General features: G+C 43.1%; 1 long non-coding RNA gene across 2 annotated transcripts; it reads right to left on the bottom strand.

Moving 5' to 3' along the window:
* Positions 1-4,724: 4,724 nt before the first annotated feature.
* Positions 4,725-23,098, bottom strand: LOC131274241 (uncharacterized). Of its 2 annotated transcripts, none has more exons than XR_009181449.1 (3): positions 22,943-23,098; positions 21,855-22,000; positions 4,725-5,156 (listed from the first exon to the last, which is right to left on the bottom strand). It is a non-coding gene; the product is annotated as an uncharacterized lncRNA (long non-coding RNA). The 2 variants fall into 2 exon arrangements; XR_009181448.1 differs by lacking the exon at positions 4,725-5,156 and adding an exon at positions 14,539-16,234.
* Positions 23,099-23,639: the final 541 nt, after the last annotated feature.

Genomic DNA, 23,639 nt, shown 5'->3' with positions numbered 1-23,639 from the left:
CATCATGGCCACCGTCATCCGCAATAGTAGTGATGTCATCATTATTTGAAATACTCTATTTTAAAAAATGTCCCCAGCAACCTCACCTTCTGCGATGAGGCTAGGCCCCTCTTTGTAGAGCCAAAATAGAATGGGATAAGATAGTTCTCCTAAAGCATTCACCATAGGGTTACCTGGTTGGCTGATGAGAATCATCATTATTTGCACAAAGATGTATGAAAAGGGATATTTTAAAGCATATTTCACTATTGAAGACTGAAGAATCACGAACATTGAGACATAGCATGGTTTTGAACTAAAAGGGAATTAATAAGATTACCCATGGCACATTCACGCCATTTAATGCCTTATAACTCATTATAAATCATGTGCTCCTGACCCACAAGGGAGGCTTGTTAAAATGCAGATTCCGATTCAGTGAGCCTGCAGCGGGGTCCAAGACTCTGCATTTCTGATGAGCTCCCAGGTAATTCTGGGTAAACAGCATGTAAAACTTTGTAATAAAAAATGTATGAGTATACACATTTATATACAAGCACAGGAAAAAATTCTGAGACTGCTCAAGGGTAGTCGTTTCTAGATAAGGTCTGTGAGTATTCCTGCCCCCCGCCCCCTGCACTTCACTTTTCTATCTTCCTCAAAGTCTTAATAATGGCTGTGTAAAGAAAGCATTAAAAATGCAATTAATTTTATTTATTCAAAATCTTCCCTTCTCTTCAATTCTAACTCTTGTCACCTGGCCAGGTTTTCTAGCACATTCCTTTCCAGTCTGCACGCCGGCTGCCCTGATTTTCTCCTAGAGCCACACTCAGCCTTTTCAACGGCCTAACCACAAGGAAATCACATTAATGCATGCTCATGCTGGAGCTCTCAGCTCTCTGAGGAGCAGGTGGGCCCCAGCTCAGATAGAGCAGCTGGCCAGAGTTCAGGGCCTGGAGGCATGTGAGCCAGCCAGGTGCAAGATGGGCATCTATTAACTTAGAGGAGCCTGATTGTTTCTGAGAGCCTGATTCTGGCTGCATATGGGGGAGGGCGGTCCAGCTCACCAAGTAGGGTGCTCTCTGGGATAGGAAAAGATTCAAGGACAGTTCATCTTACAAGAGGGAAGGCGCTGGGGGCCATTCCTCCGGGAACTAGGTTATGGGTTGAATTGTGCCCTTCTCCAAGAAAGGCATGTTCAAGTCCTAACTCCCTGTCCTGTCAATGTGAACTTACTTGGAAATAGGATCTTGGGAGAGACTATTAAAGCTGAGACCAAACTGCATCAGAATGGGCCCCTAATCAAATATGCCTGGAGTTCTCAAAAGCAGAGGAAATTTGGATAAAGTGAGGGAAAGACAGAGAGAGACAACCTTGTGATGAAGGCAGAGACGGAGTTATGCTTAAATCAAGGGTCACCATGGATTGACCCATACTCACCAGAAGCCAGGGAAGAGGCACGGGGCAGATTCTCCCCTCGAAGAGGAAGCACGGCCCTGCCGACAACCTGATTTAGGATTTCTGGCCTCCAGGAGAACGCAACAATAAATTTCTGTGGTTTAAGCTTACTTCTCTGTGTACGTTGTTACTGCAGCCCTGGCAAATGAAGACAGGGTAGGCTCCTCCTTTTGCATCCCCACAAGAGAGAATTGTGGATTTGGGTCTAGTATCTCATCCCCCTAAGACTTGACTATTATTGAGAGTTGACAGAAGTCTGAAATGAGTGTAGATAGATAGAATTAGATAGTCCCTGAGTTGAATTCTGACCTTGACATTTAATAGCTAAGCTGTCTTAGGCTCCAACAGTGTCTCTGTTTCCTCCAGTGGAAATGGGAACTGCAGTGCCAATACCTTACTTTCATGCTATCTTCAGGTTTAGGGATTATGGAGGTAAAGATCCTAGTTTCTAGTGAGATACAAAGTAGGTTTGCAAATGCCAATAATAATAACTATTATTCTTACTTAGTGTGTAAGTAAGACATCTTACACCTTCACCTCAGCATACACTTTGTACTTTCCTGGTAGAATACCCCACCCACCCTGATATCCCTTGTACTAGGCCCCCTTCACCCAATCCCCCTCTGTATAAGTCAGAGGCTGGAGGGAAGAGAGGACATACTCAAACTGGGCAATGGGATAAGGGTTTAATAAGGGGACATTTTATAGAGGTAAGGAGAGGGTTTAAGGAATCAGTAAAAACACCAGGGGGTCCAAGGGCTAGCACCAGCATCAGGGATAGAGATGAGGTACATTAACCCCTTCCCCCAGCTTGAAGGGCCAAGGGGAGGAAACAGTTACAAGAACATAGGGTAGGTAGTTATGTGGGGAAGGCTGCCTGGCAGACACTCCAGCCTTTACTAGAGGGAACTACCAACTCACCAAGACGGGGGAACCCAGAGATTAATAGCCCGATCCTCTCCCCCTACCTTCCTAAGTCCCACCCATACTTTTGCCAAGGTCTTAACTTGGTTTCTTCTCTGATCAGTTTCACCTGGATACTTTCTGATCCTGTCGGATAGCTAATCTTTGTGTGCTGTTACATACCTAACAAATGGAAGTTGAATTTCCAAAAGGACACTACTGCATATACTTTTACGTGATATACAACCTGGAGTCTAAATATATTAAAAGTGGCATTAAATTAATTTAAAAACTGCTCTGGGAAGAACCATTACAGGATCCTACATTCTGGACATCCAGTTCTAATGGTGTACTGACCATGAAATGTACTAAGACCTTCAGAAGCAGATGACTTCTGGAGAAAAAGCTTCTTCCCAAGATTCTATGAAATGAAATAATAGTATCCCTTTGGTAGAACCCAAAGAGAAGCCACATGGCAAGAGAAGCTATTATTGCATCCATAAAACTATAAAATAAAACAAATTAATAAATTAAATGCAAACAAAGCTACCAGGTATTTAAATTCAAGCTAATAAGTTTAATTAAATATGACAAATGATATGATATCAATGAAATTATTCAAAATCTGCTACATAAGAATGGTAATGAATGTTATTGTATAGGTCCATTTGAGTTTGCCAAGTCTAAATACAGTATGATAACTCAAGTATCCCTTTCTTCATATATATAGCAAATTGTGAAGCCACTTGGCCTTAATTTCACTGTGATGAATTTATTTCCCCTTTATTCTTTTCTAATTAATAGGGTCACTCAGGTTACTATTACATAGTGCTAACATGTTTGCAACTGCAGGCATTAAAATGCAGTGGCAGTTCTTAAATATAAAGGATTATCTAGGTAATGCAACATAGGCTTTATCAATTTCATTTTAGGTGGTCATTAAAATGAAAATAGGATATTCAAACATTCTAGAAGAGAAGGTATCTGCCCCCTCCCTTTCTTCTGGAATATGGCGCATGGCATAAGCACCTTTAATCTTCTCAACAGCTTTGGTGAGGTGGTTATTGTTTGTTCTATCTTCTATTTGAAGCTCAGGAAAGTGTGGTTAGATACCTAGGTTCACCCACGTAGGAATTGGTACAGAGAGATTCAGACCCAAGGCTCTGTGTGTCTAGACCCAATCTTTTGAATAGGTTGGAGTCATCTTTGAGTATTATAGATTGGTTAGTGGTATATTGACACATATTGGTGATAAGAGATAAGGTTATGCTGACGACGACATGTCAAAATATGCGTGGCCAGAGATGGTGACATAAGCCTGGTCCATGATGCCACTGAGATCTTGGGTGCAGTAGTAGTTTGAGCAAGAACAGCAGGAAGTTTGGGGCTTTCTAGCTTCACAGATCAGGTTATCTTCCCAGGTACCTTTCTAGGTGGGGCTACCCCTCATATCTCTGCATCTGGCTTAGCAGTTAACCAACAGTAGATGAATTAATTGAAATACGCAGGGGAAAATACTTGGTTTTTCCTAATTATTCAATCCATGCTCCCAATTCCAGATATTTCCCATTTCCTACTTTGAGCCTGAAGCTAAATGTTCTTTCCCAGAATCCTTTATGTCAATCCTTTGGGGTTTCAAAGAGTTTTGAGAGTGGCGACCTTTGGTTTACACTCACTTTCCCCTGGAAGGGCACAAAACTGAGGCCTTCTCTGCCTCTTGGAATGAAAAGGGATCATGGAAGATGAGTTGGCCATCAGTCTTCCTAGTATGGAAGGCTGTGGGAGGATGCTGCCCATTCTCCAATTCTGAATGTGGAGAATTTAGGAAACTGATGAATTTAGGTAAGTAACAGGAAGATGTGATCAATGCACTCACCGGATCAAACCTACTCCTTTCAAAACAACGTTTACAAGGCTTGCATTTCCTGACAACGCAAATGTATCTGCCAATAAAATCCTACTTCCCCTGTGTTAAAGTGAACTGTTATTTTGGAAGAGCAAATTCAGTCATGTGAGGTTTCAGGAATCACACACATGTATCAGGTAAATACATAACAAAAGTTCTTTTTGCCTTCCATAGATTTCAAGGACAATAAAACCATTCAATCACTGCCCAGAATGATAATTATCCTTTTAGCCGTATGACATCATATTCTCAATCTATTAAGTACTCAAAATCTGAAAATGAGTGGTATTAGTGGTTCTATTGAAAAAGGTACAAGGGAACTGAAACAAAATAAAGCCAGCTTTAGTTTTGTAATCCCAAAGGCATAAGTGCTAAGAGGATGGGTGACTTATAGAGTGACTATAAAAAGAAAAAGAACACCGAGAAATAAAATACTGGAGACCTGTGGCATTTTACTTACTAGATGCCTAGTCTCCATTTTTTCATATCACTTCAGTTTGGGGATAAGTATGATGGTGGGGGTTGGCTCAAGGTGTGGGTGAAAATTGTGATGACCTATGACTGATTTCCACAGTACAGGGATAGATTCTTTCCGCCTTTAATTAGGATTTTAGGCAGCCATTAACATTCCTTTGGTGGAGCCGATCCATAGAAAGTTAGTAGTAAGGACAACATTCAGCAGTCTCACCTTCAGTTCTAGGGGTTATCTCACCCAGATTTTCAGAACCCCCTTTCTCTAGAGACTTGCGTGCAAGTTCCATCAAGTTGGGTGTGACAGATGTGTGATCGTGCAGTTTCACTTTCACAAGGTAGCTTCACTGATACAAGCTCATCAGTGATCGTGGACAGAGTCCAGGCCCCTGGCATCTCTCCAGTGTTGGTTCAGCTCCTTGCCTTCCTGGAACAATCTCTGTAGAAAAAAGGGGTCCATGATACCTGCTCTTTTTTTTACATTTCTTTTTTATTCATTTTTTTAAAAATATTACATTAAAAAAATATGAAGTCCCATTCAACTCCACTGCCCCCACGCCCCACTCCCCCCACAGCAACACTCTCTCCCATCATCATGACACATCCATTGTATTTGGTAAGTACATCTCTGGGCATCACTGCACCTCATGGTCAATGGTCCACATCATAGCCCATACTCTCCCACGTTCCATCCAGTGGGCCCTGGGGGGATCTACAATGTCCCATAATTGTCCCTGAAGCACCACCCAGGACAACTCCAAGTCCCGAAAACACCTCCACATCTCATCTCTTCCTCCCATTCCCCGCACCCAGCAACCACCATGGCCACTTTTCCCACACCAATGCCACATTTTCTCTGTGGACATTGGATTGGTTGTGTCCATTGCACTTCTATGTCAAGAGGGGGCTTAGATTCCACATGGATACTGGATACAATCCTCCTGCTTTCAGTTGTAGGCACTCTAGGCTCCATGGTGTGGTGGTTGACATTCTTCAACTCCATGTTAGCTGAGTGGGGTAAGTCCAATAAATCAGAGTGTAGGAGTTGAAGTCTGTTGAGGTTCAGGGCGTGGCTATCATATTGTCAGTCCAGAGATTCAAATCCCCTAGATATATCTTAAATCCCAGCACCAACTACAATTCCAGTAAAGTAGCATGAAAGTCTTGTGAAAAGAGATCCCATCTGAGTCCAGTTCCATCACGCAGAAACACCAGCTCCAAAGAAGGGCCAACTGACATGGCAGTGAACCTCATCTCTTAACATGAATCTTAACTTCAGTGTTCTGGGCCCCACCATCCATGGTTCCAAAAGTCATTGCTATTATTTTGCTTAGATGGCCTGAAAGTGGATTCTAATGCAAATTGAAACTCTGGGCAGTTCCCAGAAGTCCTAAGATGGGAAAGGCTGATCAAGTGTCACTATTGCCCATCCCTTTGCCCCTCTTATGCTCCCCACTCAAGTCCCCTAGAAATGTACATTTTAAAAGTTTCAGAGTAGATTTATCCATCAACCAAGAAGTATTTATTGAAAGCATCTAATTCCTGCTCAGCAAATACTGACCAGAGTGGATGGTATGGTGACAGGTAATGAAGGACTTTTCAAAGTCAAGTAGAGGACCTGAGGCTGATACTCAGATCACCATATATTCATTAAAGAGGTAGTTATAAAATACCCACGTGTCCAACTGTGCCCCATTATGGGGAGATGTGAATAAAGAAGATAGTTTAGATTCTTAATCCATAGAAACCATAGCCTTATGGAGTCACAATTTTAAAAAACACTTAAAGATGAGCCTTATGGTTAGAAAACAAGCTCTTAAGAAGCTAATGGTGGTGAAAGAGATGAGGAAATTTAAAGTTATTTTAAGGTTTTGAGGCCCGGAAGGACATAACCAAGCAATGTTTGGGGAATATGATTTTGGTGGCAATGGACAAGGTGGACTGAAGGATATACTGCATTGTACAGTGTCTCTCAAAATTCATGTCCTTCCAGAACTTCAGAATGAGATCTTATTTAGAAATAGGGTCTTTGCAGATGTAAGTATTTAAGATGAAGTCATACTGGATTAGGGTGGGCCTAAAACCAATGAATGATGTCCTTATAAGAAGACCACAAGGGGAAGAAGGCCATGAGGAGTCAGAGGCAGAGACTGGAGTGATGCAGGTGCAAGCCAAGGAACACTAAGGATTGCTGGCAACCATCAGAAGCTAAAAGAGAAGCATAGACTGGATTATCCCCTAGAGCAGGGATTCTTAACCAGGGGTCCATGGATTTCGGGGGATCTGTGAATTTGAATTGAAAAAAATCAACTATCTTTATTTTCTCTGACCTCTGAAGTTGAGTGTCATGAACTACCTACCACTACATTCTGAGAAGGGGTCTGTGGTTTTCACCTGATGGCAAAGGGGTCCATAGGACAAAAAAGGGTAAGAACACTTGCCCTGGAGATTTCAGTGTGACCATCCCCCAGCCAGCACCTTGATTTTGAATTTCTTGCCACTGGAATTATGAGAGACAAAATTTCTGTTCTTTTAAGTCACCCAGTTTGGGGAGATTTGTTATAGCAGCCCTAGGAAATAGTACAATGGGCAACTGATAGTGTCAGGGAGATCACCAGGCTATTGGTGTATGAGTCCTGACCTAGGAGGAATAGGGCTCAGGTGAGAAAGAATGACAGGTTTAATTTTGGATGGTTGCATGCCAGATAATGGTTGAAAACCCTAGTGGAATAATCAGGGTATATCTCTCCAAGTTTGTTTTATGATAATGCTGGCATTCTAAAGGAAGAACCTAAAGGAATATGAATAAACAAATACTGAGCCTCTGAAGACAAGTCTTCATTTATACACAGAATGAAAAAAGAAGAGGCAAGAGAAGGAGTGAAAGAGTTACTAAAAATATTCCATTCAACTCAATAGGTATTTATTGCCTATTCCATACCCCAGAGAAGCTCATAATGGGAGTCAGATATAAAACAGAAGAATTTTCATCCAAAGTGGCATAGGCAATAATAGAAGTAGATTGAAGGAATGGATACCATACAGAGAAAAAAATTGTCCCTGCCTAAGAGTGGTCAGGGTGTCTTCATAGAGAAAGTAACATCTGATTAGGAATCCATCAGGGTTGGCCAGTAGATAAGGGGGGAGGAGATATGAAAGAACCAGAATATATTATTATGTCTGAAAACTCCTTAAGTGGGTTCCATGCCTAATTCCAGAGCCTCACACAGCGTACAAAGGCATACAGGAACTGCTGAGTGAGTAAATGAATGAATGAACGAACTAATGAAATGACCCAGAAGTCAAGGCAGGAGGGCATTTTAAAGAGAAGAAGAGGATGATACACATTGTCAAAAACGAAAAGATGCCAAGGACGGCAAGGATGAATGCAAAGCAATGGGAAAGACAGTGGAACCTTGGAGAGATTAGCACTCAGGAGAAGTCAGAAGCCAACTCTTGGTTGTTCAGAGGAAAAGAGTGAGCAGTGAGGAAATAAAAGCTTTTGGTGATGGGGGTTCAGGGAACTTGGCAGAAGAAATAATGGAGAAGGATCACTACAAGGTCCTTGGGGGAAGACTGTGTTTAAAGGCAGAGAAAAGGGGATTTGAAGATTCTGGAAAGAAAGAGAGGTATAGCTTCTTAGAACCCAGGAATGGATGAGTAAATGATAACCAACATTTATTAAGTGCCTACTATCTGCCAGACACCGACTAGCCATTTTCAAACATATTTTATCAGCACAAACTTTAGAAAGAAGAAATACATTTTCATCTAATGATAGAGAACAGGGTAGATGGATGAATCTTAAAAGGAAATTGAATCAAAGGGGACCTCCATTCATTCATCAGATATCCACTGGGCACTTCCTTTGTGCTGGACCCTCTGCTAAAGGCCTTGTATACATTACCTAATGGGAGCCTTATAGCAATGCTGAAATGTTCTAAAATGAGCCTCACCTTACAGATGAGGAAACCAAAACTCTGTGTAACTTTTGCCAAATTATTTCAATTTGCAGATAGTCACTGATGACACCAGGTTCAAAGCTGAGTGTGTCTAGACAAACAACTAATTTTCTCTCCATCTTAGTGTGTCCATCTGCCAAATGATATCTCTCAGGGTTGTGAGGATATATGTCAGGCCTACTAAAGAGATGCTGGTGCAGAGAACTGCTTAATAAATGGCCGTAACTCTTTTTACCATAATTTTTCCCCTTTGGAATGAGGTCATCAGGTCCTCTCCAAACCCTCCAACATGCTCCATCGCCCTATAGAGTTGGAGACTTCCTGGAACCCAGGAACAAGTGCCAGAAGCATTATGAAATCAACCCCATCTGCTTCTTTGCCCATGACGTCTGCTCCTTGCTCCCAGAAAAGAAGCCATTTTTGGGATGCAAACTAAATACAAAACATTACCCAAAGAAAAAGGGTGTCTCCAAAAGAGATAATGCAAATTGAGACAATAGTTTTGCAGATCAATAGGAAACCTTTAAAGGCCCACTGATGAGCTAGCCTGGAGGGAGGCTCCTGTTCTATAAAAGGAAATAAAATGGATCAATAAGAGATGAAAATGATATGAAATGGCTGCGATTTACTCCCTGCTTCCAGGCTCTCTTCTCTGAGCAGTTTCTCTGGTCAGATCTGCTTATTCCCTTCCTACCCTCTCTGAGATTCTAGTGCCCTGAAATAAAAGGAATGGGCCTGCAAATGCCCTTTAGATATGACAGCAGTAATTCCACAGATGATGTCCAGCTGTCTCTGGTAACTGGTTACCATGAGAAATGGTAATTTGCCTAAAACAACAAGCTGGGGATATAGAGGGAAAAATGGATTTCTGTAAAATCAGCCAATCACCCCCCACCCTCCAATGTCTATTTGTGTCTGGGTGTCAACATTCTGGGGCATTTTAAGGATTCATCTACCATCTGTGTGATCTTGGGGAAATTATTTAACTTTGAGTCTGTTTCCTTATCTATAAAAATGTTAGGGTTGTTGTGATGCAATAATGTAAATGGTCATTGTTATTTTCCTCATCACCACCTCTATCATCACCATCATCAGCCCAACAACTGATGCTGAAATGGCTGAATGTCCAAGCGGCCTTATGGGTGGGAGGGTTAAGGGTCAGGAAAACCACATTATCAGCTGGGTGGTCTTGAGCAAGTTGCAAGTCTTCTCTGATCCTCGTGTAATTCATCTCAGACCCAGGTCAACAGCATTTCTTCTGATTATTGAGGAGAACAGGAGACATGTAAAGCACTAGGCACAGTGCCTGGTACGTATTGAGTACTCAGAAGGGATCCTTTCTCTTTCTCCCTAACTCCAGTTCATTAGAGGCCCCCCAGCAAAAGGTTTAGGCTAACATCTTGGCAAGGCCAGATTGGCAACTTCCAGAGTCCAGGTCAAGAGAAATACAAAAGGATCTACTTGGGGTGGAGGAAGGGGAGGGGAAGCCACGTGTTCTGGCTCAGCATGGGACTGAACAGGGTGCAGGTGGGGTCCAGCTCCCCATCACTTCCACCTCCTTGTTTCTCCTGCCCTAGCACAGAGCTCACAGCACCACCCTGAGCGGCATGGGGGCTTGTGGGCCAGGCAGAGGGGTGAAGCACTGCTCCCTTTGGGCCCCTGAGCTTCACCTTCTAGAGCTCAGCCCTGGGGTGCTTAGGCGATTCCTGTCTCCCCACTCTGCCCCACCTTGCTGCCAAGCTCTGGGCTCCATTCATGTTCCAAGAGAGCAGGGGACCCAGGTAAACACCATGCCAGAGGTATTGCTTTGTTCAACACCAGCCGAGCCCCTGCTGTGTGCAGGCACTGAGCTGGGCAGCAGGGACCATGCCCTAAAGAAAACCCATTGCCTATCCTCAAAGCATGCCATCCTGGCCAGTGTTCATAAACTTTGTAAAAATGCCCCGTTCCCCACCACTAGCATTTTGCCTTATAGAGAAACCTCCTGAGAATGTGCAATTCTAGCCTATGATTTTAAACAACTCCTTATGCTTCTTATTATATAATCTGAACCCAAAAATGCTTCCTGAGTCCTTCACGCCCTCCCTCTTTACCCTCTTCACCCTGAATCTCTCCCAGCCACACTCCCCCTCTCCCCTCCTGGCTTCTAGTTCTGCAGTAGTCCTTCTTTGTGTTGCATTTGGCTTCTTTTCTCTCATCTCTGCCTCTCTGTGGCCACTTGTCCCCAGTGGTGGGTCGAGCCAATTTCTTTCTGCCTCTCTGTTTCTCTCTACTTTGGATAAGTGAATATGTAAGACTCTGGGTGTCCAACTCATTCCTCTCCAAAGGAATTGTCATTAGCCTGACAGCCCATTGCACTTGCTCTGGGTACCCTATTCTGTGTCTGGAAGGAGCATATGCGGATGGGCAAAAAGGGGGAAAAAAAAAGGCAGGCCAAGGCTTTTTCCCTTGTTTTCTGAATACGAGGGCATTCTTCTACAGTAATATCTCTTCTGGGTCCCAGTTGTTCTTTTCAAAAGTATTGTTTATTTCCTCTGAATTCTCTTTATGCCTCTACTTTGGATTTCTCGTTAGGATCCACCTTTTCATTAAGAGCTTCCCTTTTTGAACATAAAGAAAACCTCTGGATGCTATTTAATTTCTTTCACTGGAAGGAGGAAGGGGAATGATGTTTGTTGAAAGCCTTCTGTGTGCTGGATGTTTTGAAATACTTCCATGGATGTATCTTATATCAAAGCCTCATTTTAATGGTGAGGAAACTGAGATGCAGAAGGTTTCTGCCATTTGTCGTAGACCTCACCTAATTACATTATGGGTTTCCCAGGACTCCATGCCATGTGTTCCTTGAAATCCACACACATGGATTGCATATGTGAATGCATGGAAACCTAGTCATTTGGATCCTTGTGACATTCATTTTAGAGAACATTTGTTTGATTATCTGTTGTTCCTGGCTCCCACTGAACGGCTGGCTTTAGAATTATTACCTTCTAAGTGATTGTGTGTGCAAAGTTGTACAATGACAAGTATAAAAAATTGGGCAAATCCAGGGAAGGGAGTGGAGCCAGAATATCTGAGTTTGAATCCCACTTCTTCCTGCCTGGATGCCTTCAGGTTATATGGGCAATAGGAGCCTACAGGGCCATGTAGACAAGGGTGCACATGTGTCAATCACATAGACCCCTTGCTTGGCACACCATCATGCTGTATGAATAAAACTATTGATTTCATTATCTCAGATCTAGTTTGGCCCTACCACTCATAAGCTGTCAAGATTCTTGGACAAATCTCTTGACATCTCCAAATCACATTTTTACTGTCAAAACAGGGGTCATACTTCCCACCTTGAAGATTTGCCATGAGCATCTGATGAGATAAGCCATGTAAAACCTGTCTCAGTGGCTTGGTCATAGCAGGGGCTGTCTAGCTTAGTACCTGCCTACTCCCATTCCCTTCATTTGAGAGAGCTCCAAGCACTTCCATCCACTCAAGATTAGTGGGAGAAACTAGGAGAATGAAACAAGGGAACAAATAAACTTTGGGGTGGGTCAGGCTGCAGAACAGATTCATGGGCACAGCTGAGGAATCTACTGTACTACATTCTCACCCAGCAGTGGTCTGGCCTGAGTAACCAACTGAATTCCACCCCACCCCTTTCCTAGGTGGTCTCTCCAATGCTGCTTGGTGAGTGGCCCTACAGCCATGTCCTCTGTCGGCATGACAGTGATGACATGAACAATAATTCATGTCTGCATTGGGCTCTCTGACTCTCTCTAGAGCCCAGTGGTGACTGGAAGAAAATATCCCTGATCAATACCACATTTTCAGATTTCATTGGAGTTTTTTAATAGCTTGATGCTCTTTTGGAAGGCAGGATTGGGTGTGCATAGATTTTGGAGGCAAAAGGAAATGCAGGAGGCAGCCTCTGGGTTGGGACTGAGGACAGCCCAGATCCTCTGAGAGATGTATCTCCTTCTGGAAGCTGCAAGAAGCATTGCCTTGATATAAGGCATAAATGATAACCTCAGTCTTCCCTCTGTGTAGACCCAAGGCTGCTTCTCTTACCCTTCCCTTATGCAGTCAGGTTTTCCCTGGGACATCATGAACTGGCTCCCTGCTCTTTTTTTTTTCCTTTCTAATTTCTACTCTTATCACCCTGACAATCACCAAGTTCTAGTTAATATTATCACTCAAATATTTGTCTCCTTATTTATCACCACCACCCTGTACCAAGCCAACTCCCCTGATGGTTGATCAGCTACAGCAAGCACAGATCTCCCAGGAGCCAGAGAAAGCATTTCAAAATGTAAAGTGACAAGGCTCCCTTTCTGCCTTTGATGGGTTAAATTGTGCCTCTCCAACAAGATAGGTTGAAATCCTAATCTCCAGTGAATGAATGGGAACATACTTGGAAATATGGTCTTTTCAGATGGAATCCATTTAAAACGAGCTCACACTGAATTAGGGTGGGACCTAATCCAAAATGCCTGGTGTTCTTAGAAGCAGAGGAGAAGAGTCAGACACACAGAGGGAAGAAGGCCATGTGAAGACAGGGGCAGAGATGGACTGCTGTTGCCATCAGCCCAGGAAGGCCTGAGGCTACCCGAGTCTAAGACGAGGCTAGGAAGGAACCTCTTTCAGGGTCTCCAAAGGGCACATGGCTCTCCCAACAACTTAATCTTGGACTTCTGGCCTCCAAAACCATGGAAGAGTAAGGTTCTGTTGTTTTCGGCCACCCAGTGGCACTTTGTTATGGCAGCCCCAAGAGATGAACACATTGCCAAACACGGTCTTTGGCTTTCTGTTGCTTGACCTGCCCTACAGGACCGAGCATCATGAGATATTTGTCTTATGAAACCCATCCTGCTCCTCAACTTCCCTCTCTCACTCTAAGTCAGCTTTCCAGGCCTCTTTTTTCTTTTCCCAATGTGCCAAGATTTTGTATATCCATGGTCTTCATCTATGGCATTTCCTTAGCCTAGGACAATTCTTCCCCAAACATGTTCTGAGTCTGGTTATTTTGTGCTGTTCACATCTTGGCATCCATGTCTGCTATCCAGAAGCCCTCCTTCATGAGGCCATCTAAGAAGTCCTGCTGTTCTAATCACTGTTATGCTCTAGTATTTTTTTTTTCTTTCCATAATTTGAAATGGTAAATGAACTTGCTTATTTACTTGTTTTTAGTCTATCCCTCACATGACCAAAAGCCTCCTGATGACCTGGGGCTCTGCCTGTCTTGATCACTGGTGGTCAAATAGTCAGTACAAATACTGTGTATAGCATAGTAGGCCCTTGATAGATACATGTTGAATGAATGAAGGAATGAATGATGCAAAGTGAATCATTTGGTAGGCTGGCACAGTTCTTTATCCTCCTTGTATGGGGGGTAGGGTAAGTATGTACAGCCACATGTGTGTGTATGTGAATGGAGAGATGATATTCTGGAGCTTGAATTGCTCCCCACCAGCGCCCTTCAATGACTCACCATTGCCCTCTGGAGATAGCCCTAACCAGCTGGGTTTGTAAGGCTCTCAACAAACTGTTCGCTTTCTCTCTCCAGCCTCTTCTCTCAGGCCCCTCCTTGCTCTGCAGAACGTGTGGTATGTGCTCATATCCACTTGCCTTGGCCCCTTTGGTTCTGAATTCCATTTTTCACTTTCTCCACCTCACTGGTCCCAGGATCGGTTCATGTGACACCACCTCCAGAAAGCCGTGTCCATACCTCCTCTTCATCTCATGGGTGAGATGGGTGCCTTCTTCTTAAGCTCCCTACACTTTCATATAAAACTAAGGTCTCCAAAGTAAGGTAATGGCAAGGTCTTATTTGAAGGAAGTAAGGAAATATTAATACTTTGATCATTTTAATTCTTACCTTTATATATTTTAAAATGCACATAAAATATTAGCATCCCAGTACACACATATTAAGTTTAAAAGAGGAAATTAAAATATATAGAGATGTGTAGGCTCAGAAATTTTACAATAAGATGCATGATCAAAAACACTAGAGATTGGTGATATCATAATACTCTTCACACTGTATTATATTTATCTGATTTTGCCTGTCTCTTCCATGATCTCCTTTAGAGGAACTTATGAGGGAAGAAAACTTGTACAGGACTGTTATCCAAAGGTTGTATAGGACCTGGTTTTAGATGGTACATTAAAGGACGGGCATTTAATAACTTGCTCCTATTAATGCCCTTTTCAATTCTTTTTCATTCTTTCTCACTCAGGAAGAAGAAAGCTGCAACTGGGTGATGCCTCTAACACCTTTTGTTAATACTTGCTATTTCCCCTTTTAATAGAGAGCATAGACTCCAGGCTCCAACACTTGGAATGGGCCTCTTTCTAACCAGAATTCAACAGCAGGCTTTCTTTCCATTGCAGCCTTCTATTTGTGACAAATTATATTGGTTATTATTTTGCTAACAGTGCAAAGTTTCTTTTTAAAATAAATTTATTTAGTTAAACATTAAGTAAATTTTAAAAATTAAGTAAATTATAATATAGGTGAAAAATGGGTATGAGAATTCCATGCATATTTGGGAAATGCCAAAGCAGCAAAACGAACATGATCTTTGAAATAGGAAGACCTTGCTAGAATTTTGGCACTGCAGATGACTAAATATGTCACCACTGCAAATAATTTGACATCTCACAATCTGAATGTAATATGGTGAAGATTGGTATGAATATACTTAAGGTCATTTAAATCTTCTTCTGTGAAGATTGGTATTAATATATTTAAAGTCATTTCCCAATGTCTGCACTGACCTAGTAATAGACGTTTGTGGGATGAATGAATGGGCAAGTATGAATGGAATGTCTCTGAATTGATGAACCTGGATCCTCATTAAAAGTCTTTTCCTTCTTAACTGCAATGAATCAGGATCCGAAGAGGTCTATGCTCTCTTTTCCTAAGGTCCCATTTCATACCCAGTTGACATTTACCCAGGAGGCCTGAAAAAGTTAATGAGTCCTTTTAAGTCCCTAAACCCTCTCCTGTGGAGTGATTCCTGTGAGAAGAGAATGGAACATGGGTGAGATCTGGGCTTATTCTGTGGTTCTGCTGGAATCCTGTTAGAATCTTCGATTGCAGAACATTAGTGTCCTCTCAGTGGCCTTCTGCCTTGAAAAGTGATAGGTCCCCAGACAAGGAAGTATGTAAGGCCAGAGGAGGTGACCCGCTTCCAGAGCCCTGGCTTACTGAGGACTGGCAGCATTCTCTTCCAAGTTTGAGATTTGCTAGGTCACTGCTTTGGAGAGAATTCAAACACAAGATTATCTCTTCTTTAATACTCATCATGTTCATCATTCTAAAAACAAAAAGACATTTTGATTTTGTATGATTTATACATCTTTAAAAAAAGACATTTTGAGGGCATCTTAAACCAGCTTTCGATAGGATGTTTCTAGAAGCTATAGATAATAGGCTATGCAGGTATGACTTTGTAGGCCAAGGTTGAGTCACATTCTCTCCAACAGTTACAAACATCTTAGTTTCACTTCAGAATGGAAGCCATGATTTTGAGGACTTCAAACCACCTAGGACCTTTACAAACAAAGAAACAAATGATCAAACAAGCAACAGTAGAAACAAAAAAAAGCCTGCTCTGGTTTTTTGTTTCTCTATAAGAAATGATGCCAAAACTTCGTGATGTAAAACAGTAGCAACCATTAATTTTGTTCACAAATATGCAATTTAAGTAGGATTCAGAGAGGAGGGATCACGCTTGCTCTAGGCAACATCAGTTGGGCAGTTCAACTGGGGGCTGAAGGAGTCACTTCCAAAATGGCACACTCACAGGACTGGCAAGTTGGTGTTGAGAGCTTGGCCAGAGCTGGCAGTCAAGAACATTGGTTCCTTTTCACATGGGCCTCTTTTTATAACCTGGGTTTCTCATAGCACAGTAACTGGGTCCCAAGGGTGAGCATCTTGAAAGAAAGAATCAATCAGAAGCTGGGTGATCATTTATGACTTAATGTCAGAAATCATGCAGCATCATTTCCACCAAACTCTATGGGTTGAGGAATTCATGATGTACCATCAGGTTCATAAATTCCACCTCTTGAGAGAGTCTGGAACTGCACGTAGGACAGGGTAAGTTATGGCCTTTTCTAGAAAATCCAATATGACCACACTTAGAGGAAAAAGAAAAGGCAAGCATCAAACTTTGTGGAGCCCTGGGGCTCCATGTAGAAATTCATGATCTGGAAAATGCAAGTCATTATCTTTTAGCTGGCCCAAGTAAAATTAGAGCCCTGTTGATTACAAGGCCACAGGACAGTACACTCAGAGAAGTTAGCATCACGTCTTGAGGCTGTGACAAAACCTTGCATAGAATCCTATAGGCTATTGTATAGTCTGGGCTGGGTAGGAGGGTGGGCAAAGTGGAGATTGATGTTGTTTTAAAAAAAATATCATTTACTATGTGCCTTGGTAAGGGTGCCACTCTTTGGTTTAGGACCTCCCTTCAATATTAATATCTGATATTCATTTTCCTTTGTCATTATTTTCAAAATTTCCAACCTACATGGCCTCATTTGTTACTCATAAGGAGAGAGACTAGAGTTTATTCCCATTTCTCACATGTGAAAACTGAGAATGAGGATATATATATATAGTTTCCTTGATTGATCACTGTGCAACAACCAACCACACTGATGTTATTTCTCATGATTTTGCTGTTGGCTGGGGGGTTATTCTGATGATTTCTTCTGGGCTGCATTCACCGGGTGGCTCAGAAGATAGAGGACCTCTAACACGCTCATCCCCATGCCTGGAACCATGGCAGGGATGGAGTTAGGCTGAGCCTTGTCCTTTCCACATAGTCTTTTATTATAGGAGTCTAGCCCAAGCTCCTTACATGGAAGCTGGTTCTCAAGAGGGCAAAAGTGGAAGCTTCCAGGTTTTCTCAAGGCACAATATCATTTCTGTTGCATTCTGTTGGTCAAAGCAAGTCACAAGGACAGCCAAGAGTCAAGGGAAGAGGACTCCCCTTGGTAGGATTAGTGGTATGTGTGTACAAGGTGTGAGGAACTGTTGCCAGGCCCCTTTGCAAACAATTTAACACATACATGCAAGTGCATACACACGCACATGCAGTCCAAATCATGGAGAGTAGGATTCGTCTCTGCTAAATGCAAGGCTCAGGGTGAGCACCAGTCACCTCCAGTTTCTGCCACGGAGGACTGTGGAGTCTCCATGGGATCCCCAGAAATGAAAATTTCAAATTCCCCCATTTTGCTTTCATTTTCATTTCCACAAGAGGAAAAAGCAGTGAAAATGGCTAGAGGTCAAATATACCAGGATGCTTTCATGGAACTGAAAGGAAGGTCCCTGTGTGACTGTGGGTATGCATGCACATGTGCGTGCATATCTGGCCGGGAGGGGAAGGTCGTCATTCAGACCTTGAGCTGACCCATGATGCCCTGCTCTCAGTCCACCTTTTTCCGCTACGAAACCTTTGTCCATTCAGTCCTTCATGCACGACTGACCTGCCTTGTGCACAAGACCGTGTCTTTGCTCTTCTCTAATTAGCAGGTCAAGGTCCACCCCCTTCATACCCTCTATAATGATTCTTCTGATGAAAATAAGTCTAGCATCATTTGACCCTTTTCTGTTCCAAGAGATTTCAGAGGATGACTAGGAATTTTCTAGATTGTAAGCAGGCCAGGAAAGGAGAAGAAACAGCCTGTGTAAAGTCTCAGATCTAGAAAGGAGAATGGCTATGTAGCTCGCCGGCAGGATTTCTTTTTTGGTTTAACTTCACAAAGAAAACTTCTGTGGGGCTGGGTGGTGAGGTGAGATGGGCCTTAAAAGAAAAGAGGAATGCTCAAAGCATAGGAGAAAATGTTGAGAAAGCATTTGAGAGTACGGAAATATTTACATTGGGAGATTTATATTTGGCTTAACTTAATTTGAGCAGGGTGGAAAAGCACTAAAATGTTTGCAACACATTTCAGTGTCCTTAGCAGTGATTTCTCCTTGTTATCAGCTTAAGGCTGCATCTGCCAGAACACAGGCAACACCATTTAACCAAAAGGGAGAGAATTTTCCATGACAGACAATGCCTGTGTAACTCCGTTCACATACCAACAGAGCCATCACTTTTAAGACACCGTGCTTCAGAGAGTAGGACATCTGTGCTCCTAGAAACCAATGTGAACTTCCCAGAACTGGAAGCACATGTTCTGAAAGGAAAACCTCCCCTTCAAAAATAAAGGCTGAGTTGGGAAGATGAGCCATTGACTCTTCCTGCAAGTTGTGAGGATTAGGGGAGAAAATGGCTCTCCGTTTGTCAATAAATGAGCAGCAGGAACTGGGGAATGGGGAGGGCACCTGCTGTCCCTGTCCCCTCAGCCTCACCTGGCTGTTAGGATGCCCCAGCACTGACCACCTTGCAATGCACATTCTCACCATCTGTTTCTTCTCATCAGATCAGGAGCTTCTTCATGCTAGGCACCATGTTCCATCTAGTTCAATACCTATCTGTTAAACACTTACTTTATGGCTTGCATTGATTATACAAAAATAATAACATAATGCATAACGCCATCATAATACATGATGTAAAATCGAAAACACATTGAGAGCTTACTATATGCCAAGTGTTTTGCATGTATTGGTTCCTTTAATGCACAAAGCAACCTTGTGACATTGGAATTATTATTGTTGTGATGAGGATGAGAATGATCATCATGATCATGATTATTACTGCCACTTTATAGGTGAGGAAACTGAGAGGTTAAGATTCTTGCCCAGGGTCCCGTAACTAGTGACAGCAAGGATTTGGAACCAGGCAGCAATGCTCCAGAGCCCATGCCCTTGATCAAGATGAAGCCCAGATCCTGCCCTTGAGGCACTTACCGTAGGTCCCATTTGTCTTTTCAACCCCCTAGCACCCTGCTGCTCAGAGGCAGACTGTAAGCTGACAGCGTGTGAGTGCACAGAATGAAACGTGGGTATCTTCTTGCACCATCAGTCCTTGACAATTGAGTGGGAGGTTGGAAGTTGGCTACTTTATTAGTAGAAATTTAAAACATCACTATTCTATTACACTTATCATGATCATGATCACTCACCACTAGTAAGCAAGCTCCTTGAGGACGGGGCCTCTTATTTATTGTCTTTTGTTAACTACTGTATCGCCACCGCCCAGGGTAGCTCCTAAACATGTACCTGCTCATTCACTGTTTGTTTTTTTATTCTGTACATAGAAGCCAAGGTGGACTGAATGCTTACTACATGTCAGGCACTCATCTTCATTCTCAAAACCTTATGAAGAACATATCAATTATTATTTTCATTATAGAGATGGGGAAACTGAGGCACAGGGGGAGTAAGTAACTTTCCCCAGGTTTCAGCCTGAAAGTGTGAATCCAGGACCCAACCCAAGCCATTTCACTCCTGAATCTTCCCTCGAAACTAATAACTCAATCAGCACATTATGAAGTAGGATGCAAAATTTGCTAGATTTTATAGGCAAAACAGGAATCATCAGCAATCTGTCTCAATTACGGCAGTTTAGGGCAATTCCCTAGACCTTCTGGAGAACAAGGTCACTGTCCTCACTTACTTTATAATTGGGTGGAATGTTTGTGAAGCTTCCGTGTAGTATTTGAAACAGGGCTGTGTGCCATCGGGTCAACAACTCTACTCCTTTGAGTTGTTTTCTAAGGGGTGAGCTTCAGCCCTGAGTCGGGAAAGGATTTTATAGGCTGCCAGGATGCACTAGGCAGAGGCGATGAGGTCCTGAGGGAATGATACCGTGGCTGTTTCCAGTGTCCTTGTTACTCCCCTCACTGCAAGGCCTCAGCTTTTTATCTGCTGTTCAGTGATGTTAAATAGCACCATTATGCACTTAGAACATCTAAAGGATTGGCCAAAGGCACAATGGAAGACAATGTGAATGCTTGGGAGTCTAGCATCTTGGTGTGTCTTTGTGAAAATGGACAAGGTTTTGCTTGACCACCCCGCTATGCTATAAGTTTTTAGATAAATACCTCTGGATCTTGGTATTTTGTAGTAGTCAAGGACCTCAAGCTTTGGAGTTAGACTTCCAAAGTTAAAATCCCAACTCTGCCTTGAATTTGGGCAATTTAATAGCTCTTTTGGGCCTTAGTTTTTTCATCTGCTGAATGGGGCTAACCTTCATAATAATGAATAGGCTTCTTATAAAGGATCATTAAGACGAATTCATGTAAGGCACCTAGAATTGTGGCCAGTGCACGATAAAGGTGGTAAATATAAAAAGGGTAATTATTAGTGGTCGTAATGGGTGTGACTGGTTGGAGTGATTGTAAGACGCTCAGAGCACCTAGGAACAAGCTGGCAGCTTTTACAGCTCCCTGACTCCTGTTGAGGGTTGGTTTGTCTGTTGAATGCTGGGTAGGAGACCTCATCCCTTTTGCCACTTTATTCTGGATTGTTGCTTTTCTTCCGTGTCAAGTCATGTGAAGCGTCACTCTTAGCCAAGCCAGTTCTTTAGATCCATGGGAAGGGGGTATAGGCAGGTTTATAAATGACGGGTACATGGCCCAGGTACAGAGTCCAGCTACTTCCTTGGTCAGGGCGGGCCCCAGCCTGTCTCTTGGTCCCTGTCTGAGCTTGCCTGGCCGGAGAGAGAGCCAGGTCCTCTTTGATCGGTTGCCAGGCGTGCTGGTGCCCCACTGCCTTGAGCTGCTTCTCTCTGGTTTGCAGGCCAGCAGAATGTGCCCAGGAGAGCCTGTGAGCTGTCAGTCTCTCTTTTCTGTGTCTCTGTTTCTATCTCTCTGTCTTTCTTGGCAACTCACCTGGAAGCTGATACCCCAAACCAACCCTTCTCAGAATTCTTGACCTCCTGCCTCAACTTGCCCAAAGTGCCCTTCTAACTTACTGTTCCACTTATGTTTTCTAACTTGCAATATTCCTAAGCACTTGAGCCCTGATTGTCTTTCCCACCAAGCATGAATGTTCCACAGATCCATGTTTATACACGATGATTTAATAGCTGAAGTGTATGAGTATTATGTGCCTGGCACTTTTGCTTTAGGTACAGAATTTCTAATCATCAGGAAAACTACATAGAGGCACACTATGCCCTCCCTTATTTTTATAGACAAGGATGCCAAGGTCAGAGAGACAGTGACTTGCCTGTGGACACAGAGTTGGGAAGAGCCTCTGGACTCACCATTGGGAGGGTTTGACTCTTCCCCTACACCAACATTTTCTATTACAGATTCGGAGGCCATCTTCCACAAATCACCTTAAGGTCACTTTCTTCAGGAAGTGACTGCTAACGGGTATGGGGTTCCTTCTGGGGATGAGGAAAATGTCCTGGAAGTAGAGAGATGATGGTTGAAGAACTTTGTGAGTATATTAAAACTACTTATATAGAACACTTTAAAGATGTGAATTTTATGGTATGTGAATATCAATTTTTAAAAAAAGAACCCACTCATAGCCCTATTCTCTAACCACTCATCCAACTGAAAGAGAAAGCATGGATAACTCGTCACCTCTGAGGCCTTCCAATCACACATAGAAAAGGTCCAGGTGATATTCACGGCACAGCAAACTCTGTGGGCGTCCCACCCATTTCCCCAGCATTTACCCTTTCTGAGCATACCTGCCTGTTAGTGTCCTATGCCAGCACCTCACCTGAGAACTTTCTGTGCCACGAGAAGTGGAAGAGAGAAGCCCTCCAGAAGCCATTAGAGGGAATTGATGGATAAACAGCCCAGCTCCCTCCCCTCTAGGAGAAGCACTCAGAGTTGTGTTCTCTGTAGCCCCCCAGAGGTCCCCACATGGTGGCCAGGTCAATAGCACACCCTTTATTGGAACCTTCCTTTCATTTCCTCATTCTCCCATTCCCCTTCCTGTGCCTCCTGAAATCACTTCCCAGATAGTGTTTGCACTCACATCCTGAGCTCAGAGTTTTGTTCTGAGGAAGCCCAGGCTAAGGTAAGACCTTAGATGAACTAGCCACTTCCTGTCTCTCTGAGTTCATCTCCAACCCCTTGTCTCCCACCTGACTATGTTTCAGCCACATTGACAGTCTTTCCCTTCCCTAGCATACCAGGTTTATTCTCACCCCAGGTCCTTTGCACTTGCACTTGCCTCTTTCTGCCAAGAACCTCCACTCTATATAGGGATCACTTCTGGCTTTGTGGTCATAGCTCAAATGTCACACTTCAAGAGAGGTAGGTCTTCCTTGAGCTCTGTCTAAAATGGTCCCAATGCCCCACCCCATACCCAACCAGACCCCCATTTCCTTACCCCAAATCATTTATACATAGCTGTATGTGCTAGAAGTTTTTAGTTTGCTCCTCCAGATGCAGTTTCCACCTTTCTCCACCCTCTTCTGTGCTCAGAGGCTGATCTCAGACTACAGCAGTGGGTCCCCTGGACCTCAGGCTTCCAGGTGGATTTTGCCAAGGCATTTCTGGCAGGCAGGCAGGAGGCAGGAAGAGTGTGAGGTCAGAGTGTAGGTTGCCCTGGTTCCCTCCCTGCTGGGTTGCCATGGCTCAGCTACAGGCTGCCACTGAAGTTTGGGCTTGAATCCAGGGGCCCTTTCCTTCAAGCCTGGAGCTGGCAATGGCTCTCCGCAGGTGCCGGTTGTGGGATACTGACTCGTGTTTCTTTGTATACTTTGAACCTGCCCACGCTTTTGCAGATAGCCCTTAATGAAGTTCACCTTAATTATTCATATGTGCCATCTTTCTATGTGTGTATCTTGACTAATACACACTTCCTAAAACGATTTTAAGAATCCATTTTTTTGTTGTCTGATTTCTTCTACAGGAGTGTCCATAACTGTATGCTCAGCACCTAGAACTCATATTCAATTGGCACTTAATAAGTATTTTTTGAACACACAAATGCTGTTTATTTGAAAACTTTTAGCAAAAGAAGTCTACTTATTGTAAATGGATCATGTAGCCTAAATTTCTTGAGCTGGCCGTCTTTGTCTAAC

Source organism: Dasypus novemcinctus, chromosome 18, assembly GCF_030445035.2.
Source record: "Dasypus novemcinctus isolate mDasNov1 chromosome 18, mDasNov1.1.hap2, whole genome shotgun sequence".
In the NCBI taxonomy this organism is placed as follows: Eukaryota; Metazoa; Chordata; class Mammalia; order Cingulata; family Dasypodidae; genus Dasypus; species Dasypus novemcinctus.
This window is presented reverse-complemented; position numbering and strand designations above follow the sequence as displayed.